Source organism: Copadichromis virginalis, linkage group LG14 (assembly GCF_057382275.1).
Source record: "Copadichromis virginalis isolate Kocher_CV1m ecotype Utaka linkage group LG14, C_Virginalis_male_GT1.1, whole genome shotgun sequence".
NCBI lineage: Eukaryota > Metazoa > Chordata > Actinopteri > Cichliformes > Cichlidae > Copadichromis > Copadichromis virginalis.
In genome coordinates this window covers 15,875,690-15,903,205 of record NC_140631.1, presented here as the reverse complement: position 1 = coordinate 15,903,205, position 27,516 = coordinate 15,875,690, and the positions used below count along the sequence as shown (strand labels likewise).

The 27,516-nt window shown below is 39.3% G+C and overlaps 1 long non-coding RNA gene and 1 pseudogene across 1 annotated transcript; one reads left to right on the top strand and one right to left on the bottom strand.

The window, feature by feature from the left end:
• Window positions 1-208: 208 nt before the first annotated feature.
• Window positions 209-2,038, bottom strand: LOC146693726 (uncharacterized; annotated as a pseudogene).
• Window positions 2,039-2,056: 18 nt separating this feature from the next.
• Window positions 2,057-3,065, top strand: LOC146693725 (uncharacterized). The gene is made up of 2 exons (XR_014914788.1): window positions 2,057-2,357; window positions 2,742-3,065. It is a non-coding gene; the product is annotated as an uncharacterized LOC146693725 (long non-coding RNA).
• The last annotated feature ends 24,451 nt before the right edge of the window (window positions 3,066-27,516 follow it).

The following is a 27,516-nucleotide window of genomic DNA, read 5'->3' as shown; positions in this document are numbered from 1 at the left end:
AAACATGTCAACATTTATTAAGGACTAATAAACATTTATAATTGCCAAATGGGAGCCTTATTGTAAAGTGTAAAGCATAACACCATTTATTAATCACTAATAAACATTTATAAATGACAAAAGATAGCTTTGTCGTAAAGTTTAAAACATGTCAACATTTATTAATCACTAATAAACATTTATAATTGCCTAAAGTGAGTCTTAAATGTATAATGTCACCATTTATAACACTTAGACCTAAATTACAATCAGTGCTTGAAATAACATTTAACTACTGTCAAAAATGGCAATGTATTGTAAGAGTAACACATGTAACATTAAATGTGTTTTTTAAAACACCAAACAGTCACCCACTCCAAAAAAAGTTCATGCCAGACTGGTTCAAACTGGAAATATTTTTTGTATGTCCTTAAATAAGCGTCCCAGTGGTCCATCAGGGTGTCGCGAACCAAGCCAAGATGACCACTCAAGAACCATCAGGTGTTCCTCCAGCAACTTCTCAGTGCGATTTCCTTAGTCTACGGACATGTCCTTTGATGGTCATCAAAGCCCTTTCGATATGCTGTGTATGACTGCCAGATTGAGGATCTACAAACCACCTGCTGTGATTTACAGTGTAATGTCTGTACCCTATGTTTGTCAAAACATTCTTGTAGGCTCTCCACTCATCACTGATAATGGCACTACCCAACTTAGCATGCTGTCTGATCAGAGGAACAAGGTGGCGCCTTGATCGTTTTTCAACAAGTTTTAACACGAGCCTTCGCCTTTTGTCTTTAATTCCCATCATTCCAAATACCCATTTCTTCCTTTTCCATGCATTTCCAAAGCGTCCACGTGCATACTGAAAACAAAAAGAATAAAATTAAACAGAATATCTACAAAGAAACATTCAAAAAGATGGTTGCTTCTACTAATTTTTTTAACTTATGGTAAAGGTTTCCATGTTTAGAGGACACATTCAGATCTGCATTGATTCTAACAAACCTGTCTGAGAGTTTACCAACCTTTCGCTGATGACGGAGACAGCTTTCATCTATAACCACAAATTCTCTGTCACCACCAAGACGGTGTCCATTGTTTATTCTGTGTCTTTTAATTGCACGTATACAAACATGTCGAATGTGTCTTGCCATGCTACTTAGTGTTCTGGAGCTGCCAGCCACTTCATCATCGATCATATCTATTTGTCTGAGCCTGAGCCCTTGTGAAAATCTGTGATAGAAATTGAGGCAATTATTACTTACTGAGGCCCTAATTTTATTTCACAAGTCTCGTATTGGTGTTCAATTATGAAAGGTGCATTGCTATTAATGTCTACATCTACATATACCTGTAAATGAACTTCATCCAACTGAAAAGAGATGTTTTTGATTTCTCAAAGAGGGAGCTAGTTCTAATTGTTCTGGAAACTTTCCTATGGCTTGCTCTTTTGCAGCACCTGAGAACATACAAATGAGTTAAGTAAAGAAATGGACCCTTAAACAAGAGCATTAATTGAAAAGATAATCACAAAATTAAGTATGAAGAAAATAATAATGAAAAGAGGTTAATGCTCCCTCTTGCATTGATAACCGAAATATTTTGTTATATTTACTACATGCACTACATTATCATGCATTATACATACCACATATATTGGTCTTTCTTCACCACGGAAATCATTTTCATCTTATGGTGACAAACAGGACATCTAAGCTTCTTTTTTAGCAGGTGTTTCTTCTGCAGCCATTTAATGAGCCTTAGTGCCTTATATTTAGTTTGTTTTCCTTCTATTCTGGCGCGCAATCTCATTCCCAGAGACATTCTGGTGGGAAAAAATGAGTAATTTATTTTATTATCACCTCGAAACACCGTAAAATACTCTATGGGAGTCTAGTGCAAATCGGTTCAGAGTTAAAGAACTTCACATGCTATATAAAACAAGCCCTATAATCAAAAATAGTCCCACGCAAAAAAGAGGATTGTCTCACCTGTTATAATGTATCTCCGACTTTGTTATGTAGATCTAACCCGCTGGATTCATGCTAAAGAAATATGTGGGGAGGGAAAACAAATTTAATTTAAACGCAGAGGAGCTTATACAACCATCCAATCACAGTTAACTTTATTAAGGAAAGCCCCTCCTCTCAGAGCGCGACAGGCAGTGGAGCGCTCTGGAAGGTCAAGCCAAAGGAGCACGAACAGACACACTGAAGGCGCTCGTTCAAGTTGCTGCACCATGGATGGAGCAGAAGATAAAAATTTGTGTGCGTCTGCGACTTACACAGTTAGCACACGTTCGAAGAGATACAAAAAGCAGAGACTGGATGATCTAGATTGCACTAAGCCAACGACGTCAGCAGTTAGACATGAAGGTGAGTATAATGCTAGCTAGCTAGCTAGCTACCGAGCCATTTGGCTGCTAGCTACAGTGGCTAACTAACATCACATAACATGTGAATAGCTCTATTACTATTGGTTATTCCAAACGATTGATATCACTTAGTTGTATATTTTTAGTTTTGTTTATGTGCATCATTAAATTTATATTAAACACCCTGGTAAGGCAGTACACATAAGAATTATTTGCCTTGTTTTAGAAATGTCTGAACCACCACGTGTATATAACATAATTTTTACAAAGTGGCTTTTTATAAATTCAAGTTGTAACCGTTTTTAATCAATATTTTATTTGAGTTTCCCAAGTTTAGATTATAAATTATTTTAGTATTGTAATTTAATAATTGTTTGTTCTTTAGATTCTTCTTCTAATCCTGCCCCTACTGCAACTGCCCTTCTTAACAAGGAGCGAGAGAAACTGACTTTTCTTAAGGAGGAACTGGAGCGCGACACCCTGATGGACCACTGGGACGCTTATTTAAGGACATACAAAAAATATTTCCAGTTTGAACCAGTCTGGCATGAACTTTTTTTGGAGTGGGTGACTGTTTGGTGTTTTAAAAAACACATTTAATGTTACATGTGTTACTCTTACAATACATTGCCATTTTTGACAGTAGTTAAATGTTATTTCAAGCACTGATTGTAATTTAGGTCTAAGTGTTATAAATGGTGACATTATACATTTAAGACTCACTTTTGGCAATTAAAAATGTTAATTAGTGATTAATAAATGTTGACATGTTTTAAACTTTACGACAAAGCTATCTTTTGTCATTTATAAATGTTTAGTAGTCATTAATAAATGGTGTTATGCTTTACACTTTACAATAAGGCTCCCATTTGGCATTTATAAATGTTTATTAGTCCTTAATAAATGTTGACATGTTTTAAACTTTACAACAAAACTCTCTTTTGTCATTTATAAATGTTTAGTAGTCATTAATAAATGGTGTTATGCTTTACACTTTACAATAAGGCTCCCATTTGGCATTTATAAATGTTTATTAGTCCTTAATAAATGTTGACATGTTTTAAACTTTACAACAAAACTCTCTTTTGTCATTTATGTTTAGTAGTCATTAATAAATGGTGTTATGCTTTACACTTTACAATAAGGCTCCCATTTGGCATTTATAAATGTTTATTAGTCATAAATAAATGGTGTCATGCTTTACACTTTACAATAAGGCTCCCATTTGGCATTTATAAATATTTATTATACATTAATAAATGGTTTTATGCTTTACACTTTACAACAAAGCTCCGATTGATAGTTGTGGATATTTATAATGCATTTCTGAAGTACAATTTTCTATGATAAAAAATATGTTTACAAATGCTGATTGTGCTTACAGGATAGTAACTTAGTCTGAAATGTTTAATATAGCAACTCTAGATGAAATATATAGGTGAACACATTTGGCTCACTATTTGGCAAGAAACCGGTCAGTTTTTTTCCTCTTTCTCACCCTTAACTAATGCATAATAAACCATTAATAATGGTTTATAAAGCATTTACAAATTAATTAATAATATAGCTATAAACTATTTATTAACATCTATAAGGGGAGCCTTATTGTAAAGTGGTACCATTAATATATTGTCACTGTCCAGCAATAGATTGGGGAGCTGTCCGAGGTCTACCCTGCATCTTCCTCTCCACCCTAAATTAGATAAGTGGAGGAAAAATGGATTGATTAATATATTGTCTGGCTTCACAGTTTGAATAAAAGCCACACGTTAGAGATATACACGTTCCAACATACAGACTCATAATCAACCATAGAGTAAGACATTCATTCCAACGTACACACTTTCATACACAAAAATAGATCCACAGTATTGCCCAAATAATGGTGAAAAGATTAAGGGAAAGCTAATCTATAAAAATGAGTTTTCAGCAAACAAACCTGTTAGGCTGAAGAAGACTTTTCCTAAATTTGGGTACTACAACCTCAAAAGTGTAATCAGCTCTGGATTCAAAATATGAGTAATTACGAGATCAGATGAGAAGTCGGTATCAGTGATAAGATCTTCATAGCTCTGATATATGAGCAGGAGCTTAGTGCTTTATATGTTAATAATAGGATTTTAAAGTGGATTCTGAATTTCACTGGGACAGAGGGAAGTACAGCAAGAAAAGGTTTGATATATGAGCACTGGTTACATTTTTTAGCAGCCTTGCTGCTGCGTTCTGCACCAATTGGAGACAGGCTATGGGGATGCTTGTGAAAAGTGAGTTACAAAAGTCAAGAAGAGGTCCAAATTAATGAATTACAGTAAAGATTTGATTTTTTTTCTATATTTCTGAGATAAAGGAAGCAAGGCTGGATGACATGTAAGATTCAAAATTCAGATGTTGGTCAAAGATGATAACAAGGTTCTTAGCAGACGCTCTGATGATACTGGCGAGGGGCCCGATGTACTGACTGACCTACTTAGAGCAACTGTCACAGGCAAACATGTGAAGGGTACCTCTGTTGCTCTCTCTCTCTGCAATATACTTTATATTGGTAAAAAGAAGCATTTGCATTGACAAAACAAGCAGCACACGTTACATTGGCAATGTTTATCCTATTTCTTTATGCTCTCAACACGCTGACTTTGAGTAAAATAAAGCAAATTTACTTTTACTGTATGCAAAAAATGTAACTTACTAACATTCAAACTTTTTTATGCAATGTCACCTTTAGCCAGAACAGGTATTTAAAAAGGTATGTACGGAGACCCCCGAACACTGCTCCTACTTACAACCGCACACATCTGACCATTGTCATAGTACAAGAGGGACCTCTACAGGCCACTGATGGAAACAAAAAAAAAAAGCTTTTGCACAAAACTGTCATTAGATTAAAGCTGAATGCTTGCAGACGTTTTAAGGTTAAATGCTTGCAGATGTTTCACTCACTGTCACAGTCACAGTCTCTTTCTGCCAGTCAGGAGGCATCTCACTGTCTTGTGGCCTCCAGTGACACACCCACATAAAGTCATTCATAAAGACAACACACACACTGTAAGTCTGTCCATCTGGACATTTGGATAGACTGTGGAGAGCATCAAAAGGCTAACACTGGGATGAATAACATTCATTTAATTGTTTTTTTTTATTATTATTTTTGTATAAAAGATCAATACATGACCTTTTAAATAAAATCTCTGACTTATATCAGCATACCTCCATACTAAAGTCAAAGTGCTTGAATCCCCACTGGAAACATGATCAGTAGCTCTTACACCAGTATTAGATAAGCTGTGATCACTGAAACCACTGAAAAAACAAGACTTTTTCTCATCTGTCAGTATTTGAGAGCTGCATGTGTTATCCATTCTATAAAAGCATTTGTTCCAATCCTTTGGGTAACGACTCTTCATCTAGTTGCAAGATAATGAAGGATAGTAAAATGACTAACGGAAAAATGAGGAGGAAAAACATGTTTCTGCTTCATAAAATTGTTTATTTTTCATTGTAAGGGGAAATCTGTCTACTGAGGCCTTTAAATGTTATTCAAATGGAACAAAATTGAACAGAAAATTGTTCTTTGCTTCAATTGCTCACAACAGGCCTGACAGTGTATGCAAGTGACTTTTTGTAGGGTTCACAAGCGAGAATACTTGGGAAATCACTGCTGTCATTGATGCAGTTAACATATACTTAAACTTAGCTGGCATTGAATGGTGGTAAGATGATAAATAGGCTATACCTCGGCAAGATAGAAAAACAGCAAAGGACTTTAAGCTGAAATCTTCCTTGTGAAATTTGCTGGGTCTTGAAATGGTTCTCTAGTGTCCAGTGCAATTGATATAGTGACATTTATTGAAAGCAAAACTTGTCTTGAGTACAAATGTTCAGAAACAACACGAGTGAACTGAAGTAAAGTTTTCAGGTTGGTCCAAACTTTTCAAAGAAGCAAGTTTTAGGATGCATTTGATTAGACTACGCTTGAATAAGAGACACGAAAAAGGGCATGGTCATTTTTTTTAATAAAAAGCTCACTTTGATGTTAGACGAATATGTTGATAACATAATTAGAGCATGGTATTTGGATATCTTTGTGGAGTTTATTAGACCACATCTCTAGCTTGAGTAGGCTTTCCTTAACTGTGTGTGACATTTGCCTTTATGGTTCCTTCTCCGTTTTTTATCTCTTCACCTCATAAAGAGAAATCTTAATTGGAACTTTTAGTAAACAGACAGCACCTACAGTCTGACTTTTCTCCTCGGAAGTGGGATATATCATTTATTTTGTACACCACATGCCTCCTTGTCCTTCTTACTAATGTCCTCATCGGTTTGCTGCTAGTGCTCTTGCAGCTATTTGTAGGGCCAACTTATGTGATTAATTAATGTATATTTTTAGAAACCAAGTTAAATAAACCTGGTTAGATAATGCATTTCCAGAAGTTTCTTGCTGATGATGTGTGTTAGGATAAAGGCTGAAATGAACTAGGCTATGTTGACAACTCTCAAGTTGTCATTATTAGTCTTTAAAAAATGTCATAGTTCCAAAACGTAATTATCTACTTCTACCATCCAGACAGCCCCAGTCACTGGCATTCCCTAAAGTCAATGAATTGCCATATAATACCATAGAATTACACACAATACTTTTGGAAGACCTAGAAAAAGTACATCTTTTACCACTTGTATAGTGTGCAATAAAGAAGAACAAAGGGACATTTACTGCTGCTGGGTCATTGTGACATATTTTCTTTTGCCACCAATCATCTGCAGGTATTCCCAAGTCTGACTAGATCCCTCAGCACATTATGATTGATGCATGTTCCAAACCCAGTGCTACTATAGCTAATGTTCTATGATTGATTTGGTTCAAAAAACAGACTTTCAGCAGTACTGTTGACAGGTCTATTGATGACACAATATATTTGAAAGACCTGCTTTTCTTGTCTAAAATAGGTGGTACTGAATTGGTCTGTTTTGTGTAGAAGAGGGGTGAAATGTTGCTTGCCCTTTATCTGGAACTCTGCACAGACCCTGATGAAGAAAACTTGGATTGCCTATCGCAATTTATCATTTAAATTTTAGGTTTTGTCAAGTTTTGCCAAGCCAGCAAATGAAATGAAAGGATAGGTGTGTTGAGCTCTGTGCTATGTGGTAGTTTAGCCCTCAGGTTTGCTCACACCGAAGCATGGCTATCTTTTTATGTCACAAACTGTTTGTCATCAGTTATTATTGGCATCTGTCTAGGACAGATGTCTTTTGTTGTTGTTGCTTAAGTAGTGGTAGTTTGGTTTGCTGTGTGTTTGCGTGCATCACTTTCCTCATGGTCAATTGGTTTTTGGCCCATGCAAAGCTGCAGCGTTTAATAAACATTTCTTCTGTGATCTTTACGCTTGATTTTTAGCTGAAGATATGGATAGAAATAAATAACTGAAGAGTCTGTGTGCATGTCAATGTATGTGTGGGGGCACCCACATTACAAGGTCTTGCATCAGTTTTATGCCTTTGCAGTATACAAAACAATCACTTGAATATCTGTCTTTTTGAGTGGCCCCTACTGTTCTCTGTCTAAAGCATTTCATTTTATGGCTTCCCCCCCTTTTCTTCCCAGGTGCCAAACATCTTTGCTCCAGTCCTTTCAAAACTTGCCTACTTCATGGTTCTTAAATTACTTGTTTGATAACTTGACTCCAAATACCACAATGCCTGAGATCTTGTGAGTCTGTTAAACTAGGTAGAAATGTTAGGTGTTCTCACTGTTCACGTGTATTTATTTTGCCCACCCTTCCTCTAAAAAACATTAAAAAGTAATATATAATACATTCACCGGGCATTTTATTGGATACACTGGGTTAGATCTCATTTTGCCGTTAGAACTACCTTAATAGATTCAGAAAGATGCTGGAAATGGTCCTCAGGGATCTTTGATCCCGTCACAAAGTTGCTGCAGATTTGTCAGCTGCACATTCATGATGTGAATCTCTTGTTCTATCACATGCCAAAAGTGGGTTGAGATTTCGTGAGAAATTGTTCCGTACACTGAACTCTTTGTCACGTTCAAGAAATCAGTCTGAGGTGATTTGAGCTTTGTGATACAATGAGTTATTCCAAAGATGGGTCTGTGGTCATGAAAGTATAGACATGGTTAGCCACAACACTAAGGTTCCGAGAAAATCAGCATTACAACCTCAACTGATGTAAGCCAGGATGGATCCATGTTGTTTAGGCCATATTCTGACACTACCATGCAAATGTGGCAGCTGACCTGGAAAGTCAGATTTATGTGAGTCTGTAGGAATTGTATTCAGTGTCCTGTTCTTAGCTATCATAAGTGTGGTTTCTGCTGCTATATCCCCAACTGTTTAAGAGTTCCTTGTGTTGGGTGTTTGCCTACCTTGTTGGAAATGAGTTTTTGTTTTTTTTTAGTTACTGTTCCCTTCCTATCAGCACAAAGCAGACGGTTATGTGTGAAAGTCTCAGTAGTCAAAAGTTTCTGGATAACTTAGACCAACCCCTCCGACACAAACAAGAATGTCACGTTCAAAGTCACTTAAATGACCTTTCTTCCCAATTCTGATGCTCATTTACTAGTCTTTGACTATTTCTAAACACCTTAATACATTGAGTGTGAAAGAACAAGTGTACCTAAAAAGGTGACCAGTGTATATGAATACTAGAGTGATCAGTAACCCAAAAAGTGAGCGTTTGATATACTTTTTTCGTTGATGACCAGTGTTTCAGGTGGGAATGCCAGTTGCCAAAGATGATAGTTCACCGCTCTTGTCATATACATATATACGTCTACACCTGTCAGTTGTACGGACCAGCACTTTATACTCAGCTCCATATCTTCACAGTTTCCACCACAGCAGCAGTTTTATTATCTATCTTTCAAGAACTCAGTTTAAGCATTCTTCCGCTCAGCTTTAACTTAATTTAGTATGAGCAAGTATGTTCTCAATAAGCGAGGATGCACACACAAAAAAACAGGAAGATCAAGAAGGGTTTGCCAATTCTATTACCATTCCTCTTTCTGGGGAATCCAATTCTTCTCTCATCCTGCCAGCAGCATGCATTATTGATCAATATGCAATACAGCCTAGCCCCAGTGCAGTGTTGTTATGTCTGTTGTCTGTCAGCAGTGCGGCTGCCTGATGAGACTGTAAGTTTCCATAGTAACAAAATGTTAAAGGCTCCATATTACACTGATTTGCTGGCTTTATAATTTTATTCCTGAGGTCTACTAGAATAGGTTTATATGCTTTTTTTATTTTTTATTTATGTCTACAGTTTGTATGTTGTTGCATCACCTTTTTTCACAAACAGCTTGAAATGACTCATTTTACCCCTGTTTCTTTAGGCCACCCTTTGTGGTACAATCCCAGTCTGCTCCATTTGAAGCCAACTCAATTAAACAAGGAAGAACAAAAACATATTTCCATATCCTGTAGAAGACGTTTGTTAGTGTCCAGGGAGAGATTGAAAATATAAGTCAAAGACAATTCACTAAACTCAGTTACTTGCTTGTTGTTGTAGTTATCTTTTGACTTCCTTTCTAAATCTAAATGTATCTCAATGTTTGAGTGCTTTAAGCAACATAAGAAAAAATAATTATGGGAATGGTCTGGCACAATATGATTGTTTGATCACGTGCTATAGGAGCATAACATGAAAAGAACTGAACCGAGAACCAGAGGCAAAGTGATGCTTGTATTGTTCATATTCAACACATTCATCATGTTTTGTGGGGGGAGTTCTAGGGCTTTTCTATCTCCATCAACGGTTTAATGATCTAAAATGTCACAGGTTTATTCAGATTGTCTAATGTTTCAAACAACAAATAGTCAGCTTTGACATTTCTAATTGCATTCCTGCTTGCATTGCATAGTTGCGTGAAAACAAACCACATTCCACATGAAACACACACTGTTCCCTTATTGACTTTGACACTAAAACTATTGTGCGCGTGTTTGTCTTTGTGTGGCAGCTAGTACAAAAGAATATTTACTTTATTGTTACTTAAATAATTTTAATTAAAGGGAGGAAACCAAAGCACTCAGTTGCAAACCTGGAGAACAGAAACTATAAAGAAGTAAAATAGTTAAATGTAGCCATTCTGTTTTTGCATGATCATCAACTCTCACCACCTGGCTTATATTGCACAGGCTCTTCTCAACAGTATTGTGGGTTTTACTTTCTGCTCCATCTTATTGTGGTGCAGCTCTTTAGAGAGAGGTATTTCATAAACCTCCTTATTTCTGTGGTTTCGTTGAATACCTTTGTCTTATTATAGATATCTTTCCTCTTTGGCTCTCTTGCACCTTTTTCTCAGTTTTTCCTCAATTGCACTCAGATTTGAGATTTTCCTCCCCTCTCAGACTCTTGAAATTATCCTTGATTGACCAGGTTGTTTTGGGGATGCAGCTCTGATCTTCTCACTATCCTATTTTCCGGTAGTTCTAAGCAGACCTGTTTGCCCCCTCCTGAAAGCAATAAGAGCTTCCCATAGAGAGGGGATTTCCTTTTATTTGTCTTGATTTATCGCCACCTTCGACCTGTGTTTGATGTTAAATCAGTCTTGCTTTCATTCTTTTGTTCTCCAAAGCATTGTCGAAGTTTCTGAATTTGTTTTTAGTCAGTATTCACTGAAGTGTTATTTTGACTGAGTTTCTTTGGTTTAGCCTCATAACTTAGTGCCTTCTTTTTTTTACCAGTCTTCTCCATTAAGCTTAGTTCTGGCTTTAGGACTTGTCTAAAGTGGAGATTATACTCTGCTGTGGACACAGCCAGCTGGAGACACCACAGCCAAGTCATTCTTCTTATAATTCTTTGAAGTTTGCCTTAAAGTTCCATGCATACTTGAAGTGTATTGTCTGCTCAGAGCCTCGTGCTCACCGTCTGATGATGTAATTACATCACTCAGACCCAAGAGGACCCTGACAGACTCATGGTTGTGAAAAGTAAAACATGCCTGCTCCTTTCTAGACTGAGTTTGAAGCTGCAAGGCACTTACTCAAACGCATGAAAGACGTGCACACTTTTGTTTTTTAGCAGTTGATTTAGCCCCATCTTAACACACACAAGGCAAAAAGCTTATCAACTCAAAATCCTAAACCAGATAAACTTTTTACACCTGCTGTTAAACATAAGGATGTGCTTTTGAGGGCTCATCAGCACTGGGCAATATTTTCTTACTTTCTTACTTTGCAAAAAGCATAAATTGTCAGACAGATGAATCAGATGAACCATATTTAGAGCCCATTTATTCAAAGTGCTGTAGTTTCATTCCCATGATTGTCTTTGCAAAGGGACGTGCGTCTGTGGATGAAACTAATTACAACACTTGTGGAAGCCAGGCTTGAAAGAGAGAGATGCGGAGAGCGAAAGATAGAGTAAAGAGAAAAGAGGAATCAATACTTACCCTGAGCTAGTCTTCTTCTAAGTGAACAGCACAGCTTATGATGTTACACTCACATCAGCTGTCAAGGGGAGTGTTGAGCATTTGTGTGTGTGTGTGTGTGTGTGTGTGTGTGTGTGTGTGTGTGTGTGTGTGTGTGTGTGTGTGTGTGTGTGTGTGTGTGTGTGTGTGTGTGTGTGTATTTAATGCCCTGCAATGCTCCTGGCGGATGGGCCAGGTGGCCGTCCTGTTGTGTGGGAGGAAGTAAGCCTTTGCACACAGATATGGTGGGCACAGTTTTCAAAGAGGAAACTCAGCTACACAAACACACCATGTACAAGGGGGGGAAATGAGGACTACAACGTGTCAAACCACATTCAGTTTATCAGCAGAAGTTTCAAACAGTCATCTGAACCACTGGACCGTCTGATGAAAAAGAGAGGCAACATAGCCATGAAAATTTTAATCTCTGTAGATCTCACACATCTCTGTGGCAAGCAGCTTTCAATTACACATGCATGTGTTACTTGTCATATTCTTCTGAGTTTGCTAATGAAGCATTTTGATTGACGGTAACTTTTAAGAAGGCATCCCTCTTTTATTTTTTTAACTGTTTAGTTGTCTTTCACTGCCCTGCAAAAACAGAAAAAAAATATCTTAAATCAAATTTAAGATTTTTGCTTTACTCCAATACCACAAAAAGCAATAAGAAAATAGGGAAATGGCTAATTGGATTCAGTTATATTATTCGTCTCCATCACCTACAGTTAGTTCCATTAGTTTTTGGATAATGGCATGTGCGGAGTTTCAGCTTTAACTGACAAAAGTCTTTCATTCATTTCGGTCCCTTTTATTTATAGTCCCCCATTTTTAGAGGCTCAAAAGTAACATAATTTTAATTTTTGGACAAAATCCTTTGCAGACAGTGACTGCCTGATGTCATGGACATCACTGGATACTGTTTCCTCCCTTGAGACCTTCTGCCAGCCACCTTCAGTTGCTGCTTGATAGTGCATCCTTCTGCATTCAGTTGATTTTGTGCTGCTTTTGTATGTGTTGTTTGACCAGTTTTGCAACATTTGGCTGAATCTGAGTAGACTATGGCCATATACACTTCACAATTCATTCTGCTTCTTCTGTCAGTGGTCACATCATCAATAAACACTAATGAGACCCATGCCATGCACCTTGTTTGACAGATGACATGGAATATTTGGGATCATGAACTGTTTCTTCTCAGCTTTACATGTGCACAGATTTATTCTTTTTTCCATATCTTTTCGCACTCTTGTAGAAGTTTACTAGCAACTTCTGATGTAGCCTTCTTGTTCTTGAGTGTTACCAGTAGTTGTCATAAAACCTCTGTAGTTCCATTCGGGAAGGTATCTTTCGATTGCAGACTTTCACAATGATACACCGTCCTTAAGAGTGCTTTTGTCTTGAAGTTGTTAAAACTTTTTTCTCAACGAATGATGAAATTTGTGAACATCCATTTTAGCTATCTTCTGTGGTCTTGGTTTTGGTGTGAACCTCTCCAATGCATTACTTCTCTTAGCAATGTGCCAGATTGTTGATTTGGCCCTTTTTACAGTTTTGGCATCTCCCGGTTAGTTTATTTGGGGCTTTCAGCCTAATAATGGCATCTCTCATTTGCATCAACATATCTTTGTACCTCACATTGAGAATTCCAGTGAATAGCAACCAAATGCATGGCTAACATTCGGAATCAACTCCCGGTCTTTTATATGTCGAGTTTAAAATGGAATAATGAGATAAGAGGCCTCACTTGGCCATGGCCAGGGAGTAGAAAATTATACTGATTTAAAAGCACGAATTACTAAAAATAATGGAACCAAAATATAATAGTATAATGCTACAACCCACTTGAATAAGAAAGCAAAGCAAAGTGACCTGTAACCTGTAAGCTTAAAAATTTATTACTGAATGTGTCTTTGACAACTGATGTAAAGAAAATGTGTGATAGGTGGATATTTTTTAGAGACTCCTAAGATCTTCAGAATTTATTTATTTATTTATTTATTTTTGGCTGTTTTGTGCTGTCCTTTATTTGATTTGTTTTTTTAAGCTGGTAAAATAGTTTTAAATTTAATGTCATGAAACAGGCTCTATGCATAGAAATTAGCACCGGCATTCTCTCAAAACTGTATGTATGGTTAATATGAATGGTTAATAAATGAGGCGTCCGGCCACTGTGTGAGTTTAAATGCAAACAACAAATGACTTGAAAATACATCTAACATTTGTTAATTTACCAAATGCTCAGAGCAAAGAAAGTGCATAACACAGTTGCCTTCTCTCTCTTACTCTCAAGCACTCAGCTGAGAATATCTGCAGGGCTTCCTCTTCTACTATCAAACAGTTGTTTGTTCTCACTATCAGAACTAATTAAATATGATCAGACTTGATCCAACTATTCTTTTCACTGTAATTTTTTTCTTCTTACACACTTTCTCTCACTCACACACACACACACACACACGCGCGCGCGCGCGCGCATTTTCATGTCTTAGTGAGGAAATCCAATTGACATGATGCTTTCCCTAGGCTAGCATAAGTGAGTGTTGGTCCCCACAAGTATAGTAGCATGCCAATTTTTCTGTCCTCACAAAGATGTCTAAACACACACACACAGTTACACATGGTTGTTTGTGTATTCATAATTTATAGATTTTGATCAGACAGAATCTTTGATAAGGTTTACAGACTGGGCTTGCCCAGGCAGAGGGGGAAACAGCAGAAATAAACAGTCATAAATATATACATGGTGATACCCACTGGATGCACAGTTAATGTAACGATACTGTTTAAGAGTTAGTTGCTTACTGATTTGTGAACGAGAGACAGCATAGCCAGGAAGTGTGCTGACCCTCAGTTTGCAGTTTCTGAAAGGAAAGACTTACACAGCATTGCACTGTTTTATTTACTTATATATTTATTTATTTGGTGGAATTATTTTAATCTTGAACTGAGCAATAAAATATGAAGCTTGTACATGAGTTCAATAAAGGATGTTTGTATTCACTCATTTGTCTGCTTTCCCAGGTGGTTGGCTGCTAGTCTATTCTTTACTTCACATCCACCTTCCCATGCTGTAAAACCTGATGCTGACACCATCGCTGTACTCTTTCTGACATCTTTCTGCCTGCCTTCCTCAAGCCAATCAGCCTCCGCTCTGGGTACTTTACATCTTACTGCTCATATTTCATTCTCACTTGCAGACTCCTTCATGGAACCCACCTCCTCACTATCTCCAATTCATGCAGGTCACTACATCCAAGCCTTCATCTTATCTTCGCCACCACCAGCGTTTAGGGTCCTGCCCTAATTCCTATCACAGCTGGGATTTCATTCTGATGTGATGGGCCATCGGAGTCTAATTGCTAAACAGCATAACTGAATTCTATATATCAATAAATCATGCTCAGTTCTTTCTAAGGATCTTTCCTTATTTAACAATGATCTGCTATACTTCGATCTGTTTATGCACCTACAGAATGTCAGATATGTTCACCAACTATTTTCCAAAACTCCTCTTTGATGCAGCTTGTAGACAAAATGAAATAAATGTGAAAAACAAGACAGACAATTAACCTAAGATTCTTAAGATTCTTCAGCATCTCAATGGGAAGCATGTGGGAAAGTCTCTAAGCATGCATCAAAGTAACAAAATCATGGAAATTAACCGTGTTTGCATGTCTTTCTGCGTTTTTATGCAGAAAGACATTGATTATGTTCTACAGTCTTTCCACTCATGTCAAAAACATGTGTAGAATTTGAATCTGCACGGCTTAAACATATCTTATCAGTGAACATGATTGACAAACGAGAGGCATTGGTCATTAAATGCATTTATTTGTAGATTCCTGATAAATGGGTTCTTCACATGATACAAGCGGATGACAGCAGGCCAACTTGCTGTTTAGCTGCTTTAATCTCAGTTGGAAAACCCCCCCGAAATAACACTGAATATCATAAATAAAAAGAGCCTTGAAGCAGAGGAGAAGCAAAACAGACCCTTGTTTAACTCACTGACATTTGTATTCTAGATGTAGAGTTTTTTATCAACATTCTTCATTAACCATTAACACTAAACACTGAGGCAAAGACAGGGATATACACACACGAAGACAGCAAGATTGAGTGATGTACACGAGTATGAGACAGAGGGAGCAAGAGAGAGATTGATAGGAAAAGTAAATCTGTGCCAAAAATAAAGACTAATCCAAACTGAGTCTGATGGATAAGTTGGTAAATTGAGTAAACAAAGTCCCCCCTCTCTTCATTATGAGGTGCCAGGAAAAATCTTGTCATACAAAATGGAATCTAGAACAAGTCAGTTTGGTTCAGATGGGGATAATGTTGGATAAATATAAGCACCAGTAAGAAGGAGCAAAAATATAATAACAAGAAATCTACCCAACAAATGATGATCTCAACTCAATTTGACAGGCTTGTAGACATAGTTTTTTAAAAAAAAAAGAAAAGAAAATTTTAAAAAATAAACACCAGCTAGTGTACAAGGGAATGAAAGAGACAGAAAGATGTGAAGTAAAGAATAAAAGAAAATGAACAAAGAATAAAAAAGGCAAAATAATGAGACTGAGGCAGGAGAGAATGTGAAGCCAATAGATTAATTACTATAAGAGAAATGGGTTATGATAAATCTTTACCCTGAGTAGAAACCAAAACCTCTGATGCAAAGGAAGGCCAGGAGAGCCAAAGACCATTTTCACAAATTTAAGTTATTATTGACAGTCTAAGAATGAAGCACGACCCTCTTCAGAATAACACAAATATGAAACTGGAGACATTTCAAATTGCCTGATGAGCAGCAAGATGTATTAACATAGGAGGGTCTCTTCTATTTTAGTGTCCCGGTAAGACCAGATTATCTGCAGAGAATACCATAAAAAAAGGGTACTTTCAGCCTGTCAAAATGCATGTCACTTTTGACGATGTCAAAAGTGGAATTTTTAGACATCATCTTCATCCTGAAAAGAAAACAAGAACAACAGTTGACAAAAGAATCACATGATAAAAGCGAGAACGCTAACAGCAGTCAGAGGAAGCCTGAGAGAGCAGGTAGAACAGCTACCAACAGTTTGTGACCTTTTTCATATATACTGCCTCTCATATATGTCTGCTAGCTAACCTACATTGTGTATTTTTTTAGTTTGTTTATAGTTGAGATTTTAAGCAGTTGGCTTCAGCTGAAACTTGAAGCTCGGGACTGTTGCCAAGGTGTTTCTGCAACTGTCTGAAAAAAGAACCTGATTATCTCACTCTCACACACAAACACACACAAACACAGATGCCATGTAAAATACATGTAAAAACTGTGCACTTACTGTGAGGGAACAGAAGAATGGTGATGTTTATTGTTATGTATGTATGTATTTATGCTGTTAAGTTAGCTTATTTCTTTTTTTTTTTTAGCAGTGTTGACTTTTGAACACTGAAACGCATTAGCAACACAAAGCTGGAAAGAAGTCTGTTTATTCCCCGCACGCACACACCTCCCATTTACTGGATCCCTTTGAGGAGAAACTGAAGGGGAAGGAGACATGTGGCAGTGGCAGAAAAGATCATATGGCATCTGCTCTAGTGTAAAATCTTAATATGGGGTAGAGTATTGGCACCCATCGCCTCACTAGCATTGACATGCTGTCAGAGTTGTTCTGGCAGAACACTAAGTGGAGCACACTTGTCCAGCACTGTTCCCATGAGTGTTGCAGCATGTCCCTTCCCACTTGCCATCCACCCTGGACCACATTAGCAATGCTGTTATAGAAATGCGAGAACACAAACATGGTAGAGCAGATCTGTTTATCAGATCTTCAGCCAAAGATCTGGTGAGACGCACTGCTGCGGCTCAATTGGTAAGGAAAAAAGAACTAGAGCAATGAATAGGCAGCACAGTCATTTCCAGAGATCACTAAACGGCAGGGGTCCCTGGCATAGACCAGAGGGAAGTTGTTTTTTTCTTATTAATATTATTCTTTTAAATCATGATTACAATATTATCAACAAGTACAGCTCTGTAATTACAAGGAAAAACACACTGTGGCCCTTTGGCACAACTTGAAAATATGGCTAAAAACACATTGCCTGCTACTATGATATCATATGTGTAACCAATGCACAAGAACATTTCTCATAATGAGAAGCCTCAAAGCCTTTATTAAAAATGAAACACACACACACACACACATACACACACACCATACATATATGGCTAAACAGGGCTGACTCAACATTTCAGCATTAAAACTGGTTAAGGACAGATTATTACAAGACTTATCCATATGAGAAAATGTTAACACGAGCTGTGTTTGTTAGTCAGGCTGTCGTTAAATCAAAAGGACTCTAATACTACTGTTTGAATTCATAGCTATTTTTCAGAAATTGTTCATCTGACATCATTATTTATAACCTTGCTGGTAGGCTCAACCAGATAACAACAACTGTTACTTTTATTGCTTTGTAGTAAAATTTACAAATACAGTGGGGCAAAAAAGTATTTAGTCAGCCACCGATTGTGCAAGTTCCCCCACTTAAAATGATGACAGAGGTCAGTAATTTGCACCAGAGGTACACTTCAACTGTGAGAGACAGAATGTGAAAAAAAAAAATCCATGAATCCACATGGTAGGATTTGTAAAGAATTTATTCGTAAATCAGGGTGGAAAATAAGTATTTGGTCAATAACAAAAATACAACTCAATACTTTGTAACATAACCTTTGTTGGCAATAACAGAAGTCAAACGTTTACTATAGGTCTTTACCAGGTTTGCACACACAGTAGCTGGTATTTTGGCCCATTCCTCCATGCAGATCTTCTCGAGAGCAGTGATGTTTTGGGGCTGTCGCTGAGCAACACGGACTTTCAACTCCCGCCACAGATTTTCTATGGGGTTGAGGTCTGGAGACTGGCTAGGCCACTCCAGGACTTTCAAATGCTTCTTACTGAGCCACTCCTTTGTTGCCCGGGCGGTGTGTTTTGGATCATTGTCATGTTGGAAGACCCAGCCTCGTTTCATCTTCAAAGTTCTCACTGATGGAAGGAGGTTTTGGCTCAAAATCTCACGATACATGGCCCCATTCATTCTGTCCTTAACACGGATCAGTCGTCCTGTCCCCTTGGCAGAAAAACAGCCCCATAGCATGATGTTTCCACCCCCATGCTTCACAGTAGGTATGGTGTTCTTGGGATGCAACTCAGTATTCTTCTTCCTCCAAACACGACGAGTTGAGTTTATACCAAAAAGTTCTACTTTGGTTTCATCTGACCACATGACATTCTCCCAATCCTCTGCTGTATCATCCATGTGCTCTCTGGCAAACTTCAGACGGACCTGGACATGCACTGGCTTCAGCAGCGGAACACGTCTGGCACTGCGGGATTTGATTCCCTGCCGTTGTAGTGTGTTACTGATGGTGACCTTTGTTACTTTGGTCCCAGCTCTCTGCAGGTCATTCACCAGGTCCCCCCGTGTGGTTCTGGGATCTTTGCTCACCGTTCTCATGATCATTTTGACCCCACGGGATGAGATCTTGCGTGGAGCCCCAGATCGAGGGAGATTATCAGTGGTCTTGTATGTCTTCCATTTTCTGATGATTGCTCCCACAGTTGATTTTTTCACACCAAGCTGCTTGCCTATTGTAGATTCACTCTTCCCAGTCTGGTGCAGGTCTACAATACTTTTCCTGGTGTCCTTCGAAAGCTCTTTGGTCTTGGCCATGGCGGAGTTTGGAGTCTGACTGTTTGAGGCTGTGGACAGGTGTCTTTTATACAGATGATGAGTTCAAACAGGTGCCATTCATACAGGTAACGAGTGGGGGACAGAAAAGCTTCTTACAGAAGACGTTACAGGTCTGTGAGAGCCAGATATTTTCCTTGTTTGAGGTGACCAAATACTTATTTTCCACCCTGATTTACGAATAAATTCTTTACAAATCCTACCATGTGAATTCATGGATTTTTTTTTTCACATTCTGTCTCTCACAGTTGAAGTGTACCTCTGGTGCAAATTACTGACCTCTGTCATCATTTTAAGTGGGGGAACTTGCACAATCGGTGGCTGACTAAATACTTTTTTGCCCCACTGTATAACCTTGATTAAGGTTTTGTGAACAATGTGACAGGATAGGTAACATGTGCATAACAAATAATAAGCAAAAATAGAAAAAGGCTTAGTGCAGGTTTGTAAAACAAAGCAACTGATTTAGTTGAAAAGACTCCTTATCCCCCCCTAGCCAAGAATGTCCTACAGTGTGGACATTTGGTCACAAAATTGAAATTCTGCTCTATATACTTTATCAATCCCATTCAATTGGGGGTGGAAAACACAATCTGTTCGTCTTAAAATAATGCTAAATTAATTTTTATATTGGTCCCACGGCTTCAGGTGAACAGATGTGATGTGTTTTGCTATCATTTTTCTATATAAACTATTATTAAACTTTTAAAATCATCAGAGAAAAGCAGAAGCTTAAATGTTCCAAAGACCCACACAAACATGCAGTACTCCATACTCACATATGTACAGTAATGATTCAATTCAGTTCAGTTTAATTATATTTATATGGCACCAAATCACAACAACAGTTGCCTCAAGGTGCTTTAAGCTGTAAGGTAAAGACCTTTCAATAATACAGAGAAAAAGAAAAACTCCCTTTCAACAGAAGGAAACCTCTGGGAGAACCAGGTTCAGGGAGGGGTAGCCATCTGCTGCGACTGGTTGGGGGTGAGGGTGGGAAACAGGACAAAAGACACACTGTGGAAGAGAGTCAGAGATTAATAATAACTCGTGAGTAAAGTCAGAGTGGCGTATAAACACATGGTGAGTGAAAATACGTGAGAAAACTAGAAACGCTCAGTGCCTTATGTGAAGCCCACAGCAGGCCAAACCATTTGCAGTGTAACTACAGGAGGATTCAGCCTGACCCAGCCCTAACTATAAGCTTTACTAAAAAAGGAAAGTTTAAAGCCTAAACGTAAAAGTAGAGAGGGAGTATATGATGTGCTGAATTTCAGTTATTTGGGATCCCCATTTGTTGTCATAAAAAGCACGCAGAGTGGATGTAGTCGAAAAAAACAATGAAGCTCCAGCAGAACTACCAAAAAAAATCTGCATTCTATCTGAACGCCACCAGATGGCGATAGCTGTAGCTGCAAAATGACTTTCTATAAATCAAATCAAATCAAATCACTTTTTATTGTCACATCACATGTGCAGGCACACTGGCACAGCACATGCGAGTGAAATTCTTGTGTGTGAGCCCCACAAGCAACAGAGATGTGCAAACACAACAACACAAACGAGCAAAATACAAGAATGGCCAACCTGAAACTAATAAATATATGTACAATATATAATAGTGTATGCATTTCTGGATGTGTATACTAAATATTTTCCTACGTGTGTGTGTGTGTGTGTGTGTGTGTGTGTGTGTGTGTGTGTGTGTGTGTGTGTGTGTGTATACCCACAGTGGAGGTGGTGAGTGACAGGAGAATGGCGGCTAAGCTGTCATCCCTGTTGGACAACGTCTCCCACCCCATGCAGCAGACTGTGACAGCACTGAGCAGCTCCTTCAGTGGGAGACTGCGGCACCCACGGTGTGGGACGGAGAGATTTCGCAGGTCTTTCCTCCCCACTGCTGTCAGACTCCACAACAAAGACTTTAACTGAACAAACACACACATCCACACATGTGCAATAACACTAAGTGCAATAATCCTTTCTGGCATCGTTGTATTTTTACTCAGTTGTATATAGCATTCGTATTCTATTTTTATCTTATTGTATATTTTTATTCTATTTTATTCTACTGTATATAGTATATTATTTTATTCTATTCTGTACAGCTGTGTACTGTATTTATTCTTATTGTATTCTAATTTTTGCGTCATAACTTTTGCACTGTCCACTTCCTGCTGTGACAAAACAAATTTCCCACGTGTGGGACTAATAAAGGTTATCTTATCTTATCTTATCTTACACATTTTTACAAATTAAATAGTAAAAAAATAAAATAAAATAATAATAATAATAATAATAATAATAAAATATATAAAATATACAGAGTTGAATATGTGCAAAACAAGTGGCATTTATATACAGTGTGGAGTGCATAATGTTGAAGTTCCAGTAGTGAAGCTGAGGTGTCTATGACGTGTTCAGCAGTCTGATGGCCTGATGGAAAAAGCTGTCTCTCAGTCTGCTGGTTCGGGACCGGATGCTGCAGAACCTCCTTCCTGATGGAAGCAGTCTGAACAGTTTATGGCTGGGGTGACTGGAGTCCTTGATGATCCTCCCCGCTTTCCTCAGGCAGCGCTTCCTGTAGATGTCTTGGAGGGAGGGAAGCTCACCTCCAATTATCCGTTCAGAGCACCGCACTACTCGCTGGAGAGCTTTGCAGTTGTAGGCGGTGCTGTTGCCATACCAGGTGGTGATGCATCCAGTGAGGATGCTCTCAATGGCACAGTGATAGAAGGTCCTGAGGATGCGGGGGCTCATGCCGAATCTTTTCAGTCTCCTGAGAAAGAAGAGGCGCTGCTGCGCCTTCTTCACTGTTTTGTTTGTGTGTACTGACCACGTAAGATCCTCAGCCAGGTGTACGCCAAGGAACCGGAAGCTGCTCACTCTCTCCACAGCAGCGCCGTTGATGGTGATGGGGGTGTGTACTTCTCTGCACCTCCGGAAGTCCACTATCAACTCCTTTGTCTTTGCGACGTTGAGGGTGAGATGGTTGTCTTGACACCAGTGGGTCAGGGCGCTGACCTCCTCCCTGTAAGCCGTCTCATCACCGTTGGTGATAAGACCCACCACTGTAGTGTCGTCCGCAAACTTCACAATGATGTTGGAGCTGTTAGTGGCTGTGCAGTCGTAGGTGTAGAGTGAGTACAGGAGAGGGCTCAGTACACACCCCTGTGGAGCACCAGTGTTCAGTGTGATGGGGGATGAGGTGATGCTGCCCAGTCTGACCACCTGGCGTCTGTCAGACAGGAAGCTAAGGATCCAGCTGCAGAGGGAGCTGCTCAGTCCTAGATCCTGCAGTTTCCTGTCCAGCTTCGAGGGAACGATGGTATTGAATGCTGAGCTGTAATCTACAAACAGCATCCTCACATACGTGTCTCTCTTCTCCAGGTGTGACAGGGCAGTGTGTAGTGTCAGGGCTATGGCATCATCAGTGGACCTGTTGTGGCGGTATGCAAACTGTAGAGGGTCCAGTGAGTCGGGTAGTGCAGAGCAGATGAAGTCCCTGACCAGCTTCTCGAAGCATTTGCTTACGATGGGGGTCAGGGCTACAGGTCGCCAGTCGTTCAATGAGGAGATGGTGGAGGATTTGGGTACAGGGACGATGGTGGCCATTTTGAAGCAGGCTGGGACTACAGACAGAGAGAGGGAAAGGTTGAAGATGTGCGTGAACACTCCAGCCAGCTGAGCCGCGCATGACCTGAGGACGCGGCCGGGAATCCCGTCCGGACCAGTAGCTTTGCGTGCGTTCACCTTCCTGAAGCACTTCCGCACATCCTCCTCAGACACAGTGTGCGCACTGACGTCATCCGCGGTGCGCACACTGTCCGGTCTCATGTTGTTCGCTGTGTCGAATCTAGCGTAGAATACGTTTAGATCCTCACACAGAGAGGCCGTGGTCTGCGGTGTGCTGGTTTTCCCTCTAAAGTCTGTGATCGTGTTTAGTCCCTGCCACATACTCCGAGGGTTGTCAAACTGTTGTTCCACCCTGTCCCTGTACTCACGTTTGGCTGCTTTGATCGTCTTCCGGAGTTGGTAATGTGCGTGTTTGTAGTCCGATGTGTTCGCGGAGGCAAAGGCGGTGTTCCGTGCCGCCAGTGCCGCGCGAACATCTCCGTTAATCCAGGGTTTTTGATTTGGGAAGGATTTGACTGTTCTGGATGGGACGACATCTTCCACGCATTTCCTGATAAATCCACAGACTGAGTCTGTGTATTCATCAATGTCTCTGGCGGCCACGTGAAACATTTCCCAGTCCGCGTGATCAAAACAGTCCCGCAGCGCAGACTCCGATTGGTCCGTCCAACAGTGCACCGCCCTCCGGGTTGGAGCTTCCTGTTTCAGCTTCTGCCTGTAGGCGGGCAGGAGCAGGATGGAGCAGTGATCTGATTGGCCGAATGGGGCGCGGGGGAGGGCTTTGTATGCATCCCGGAAAGAGGTGTAACAGTGGTCGAGTTCCCGGTTTCCACGTGTGTTGAAAAGGATGTGTTGATGGAGTTTTGGTGAGACTTTCTTCAGGTTTCCCTTATTAAAGTCTCCGGCTGTGATAAACGCTGCCTCTGGGTGTGCGGTTTCCTCGCTGCTGATCGCGCTGTACAGTTCCCTGAGTGCACGGTCAGTGTCGGCTTGTGGGGGAATGTAAACAGCCGTAATAATCACTGCTGTAAATTCCCTCGGTAGCCAGAATGGCCGGCACTTAATCATCAGGTACTCCAGGTCCGGTGAGCAGAAGGATTTGACCGGGTGCACGTTCGCATAATCACACCAGCTGTTGTTGATCATGAAACACACACCACCGCCTCTGCTTTTCCCAGTAAGATCCTGTGACCTGTCCGCGCGGTGCACAGAGAACCCCGGCAGTTGTATTGCGGAGTCCGGTACTTTGTCCGATAGCCAGGTTTCTGTGAGGCAGATCACGCAGCAGTCCCGCATCTCTCGCTGGAATGAGATCCGTGCCCGAAGCTCGCACAGCTTGTTCTCCAGAGACTGCATATTAGCCAGTAATAAACTGGGTAACGGTGGTCTGTAAGTGCGCCGTCTCAGTCGAACCAGAACGCCAGATCTTCTCCCTCTGCGTCGGCGTTTGCGGCCTCCAGGGCCAGAGAACAAAGGCGTCTCAGGTGAGATGAATGGGGGGTCTGCAAACGGAGCGTCCGTGTTGCAAAACTTGAACTCCGGAAAGTTATAAGAAAGACCGTCTTTTATGTCCAGTAAGGTTTGTCGGTCGTACACAAGGAGACAAGTGCTGCTCGTGAAAAAATAAAGGAAAAGTAAAATTAAACACAGAAGAAAGCCGTTGCTTGGGGGAGCTCGCGACGAGGCTGCCATACTCGGCGCCATCTTGATCACACAAAAGTCTATGGGAAACATATTTTAACTACCTACGTTTTTGGGCTCAGTCGCTACTGAAAAAAAAAAGTATTCGGTAAATCCTTGGTCATGTTTTTTTGTTTTAATGGAGGAATATCTGTAGTGTGAAAATCAACATTCGTTGGCTAATGAACTTTTCTCACAAGCCTTTAGCCATTGAGCATACAGTTTCACTGCCAGACCCAACTTTCTTTGTCTCACTCAGTATTTTGCAACCAAGATAGTGACATAATAAATATTAATCTTTAGAGTTTAAAATATAATTTCAGAAACCAATGGGTGACACCACGGTAGCATCATCCATCTTTTTTATTTTTATTTATTTTTTTATTAGTCCTTTATTTATCCAGGTAAAAAATCTAATTGAGATTAAAAATCTAATTTCTAAGAGAGACCCTGGCATCATGGCAACAAAAGTCAAAATACGTGTATTTTTATACTGGCTATTGTAGTCAATGCCATGTTCTGGCCCACTTTTAATCAAACTTTTTAAATTCGACCTAAACATATCATTGTCCATGTGTTGGGTTTTTGGAGGACTGCATATAAGCCTGGTTGCATAGGTTGAAAAACTATTTACACTTTAGCTAGGAAAATTCATAAACAAGCAGCATGAAGTAGAACCTTGTTTTACAAGCTTCTGTCTTGTTTAGCTTTTTGAAAAGAAACAAGTTAAAACTTACATTTTACTGTCAAACAACAGTGGAATCATGAGTAGGCTTAGAAGTCAGCTTAAATATGTTTCACAGAAGAAGACAACTGGAACCCAGTGACTCTGTTTTGGAGCTTAGAAATATGTCATTAAAATTTGTAAATGTGCCTTGATTTAATCTTCGCTTTCATGTGGGAGAAGGAAGCAATAACATTACATCAGGGAGAGAACATGCTGCAAAAAGCGCACATTGTTCTAACTGTTCAAGTTGTGAGAGCGCTGTACTCAGTATGTTTTGGAAAGCTAAATGCACAGAACAATTTGCTTACATAATGTGATATGAGTCTCCCTCATTTTCCAAGTATACTGTACAGTCAGAACTCAATTTCCAAAAAAGTTAAATAACAACAAAATGCAGTGAGTTTAAAAATCTCATAAATCCATGTTTTATTCATGATAGAACTTAGAAAATATAGCAAGTGTTTAAACGTACAAAATGTACCATTTTAGGAATTTGATGGCAAAAAGATGTGTTGGTGTTCAAAAGCCCCAATGTACCCTCACACCATCAGAGACTCGTTTTTTATAACTATGTGGTGATATCAAGTTGAATGGTTCCTTTGCTCTTTAGTCCAGAGAATATTGTGTCCATGTTTTCAAAAAAGAATTTCAAATTGTGATTTGTGTTACCACAACAGATGAAATATTCAGTGTTTGCAATTTTACACCAAAGAAGCTTCAGCTCTTTCTTTTTAGTGCCACTTACCTATCCAGCCTTTTTTGCTCCGTCAGACATTGCTGAAATGTGTTGCTCCCTTCAAATTTAAAATGGGATCATATTCTTTCAGAAAATAGTAAATTTAAGGCGTTTGAAGTATTTTCTGTGTTGTTTTGCCCTATGGGTTTATGAGATTAGCAAATCTTGCAATTAGCATTGTGTTTTTATTTGGATTTTATACAGCAACCACAAACTGGGTTTTATAATGATAGCACCACTTTTTGAAGATGAAAATATTCATATTCCATTAGCTTGTGGCTACCAAGTTAAGAACCACAGTTATAGCCAATTATATAAGGTTTTGTCACACCATTGCCTTCTGGTAGTTTTGAAGCACCGCATGTAGCCATTGCTTTAGGAAGCCATTAATGTTTCCAACATGAAAGAGATGTTGTGCATGCTGCTGGAAAGGACACTTGTTTTCTTCAATGTCGTTTTTTCATCAGCACATGCAGTATGTTGTTCCAACATACCTGCTGTGAATCCAAGCTGAATTTAGCTGCCATCTATGACAAAAAAAGCAATTTACTTTCAGAGCCTTCTTTCAGACCCTACTGCCAGTGAAAAACTGATACTTAAACAACAGATGTTTGGCAAAGTCCAGGCATACTGTATTACAACAGTGAATAACAGTATAAGCGACAGACGGCTTAAAGTGGATGAGTAAAGGGAAAGACTGATTTACAAAGTCAGATAAATAATGTCACTTTTGTTGATGCCGATAAATAATATAATCCCTGTTGATGTCAGTGTGATTGGCTATAAATATAACATCCTGATGGTACAGTTTCCTGGTGCTGCTTTGCTTTGGACCTTTTAACCCCCCACAACAGCTCAATGATGCAGCTCCCTGGGAAACAAATTGCATCTCTGCTTGTCATTATCACATTGACTATGCATCAGCTGTCAACAAAGGGCCACAGTACGCATTTGCTCACACACACATACACACCCTCATCGTCTTTATTCTACTTGACTAATCTCCAAACAAAGCTGTGAATGTTAGCCTCTAAAATCCTTTCACTTTGAATTTGGTTGAAAAAAATCCCTGGAGAAGAGCTAAGAAGGACGATGCAGGCAAAGAAAGAGATGAAGAGACGAGCGCTGGCCAACTCCTACTGAGACCCTTTTGATAGATTCAGTTTGTTCGAAGAGGGTTTGGTTCATTTGAAAATATCTCCCCAAAAGACTTT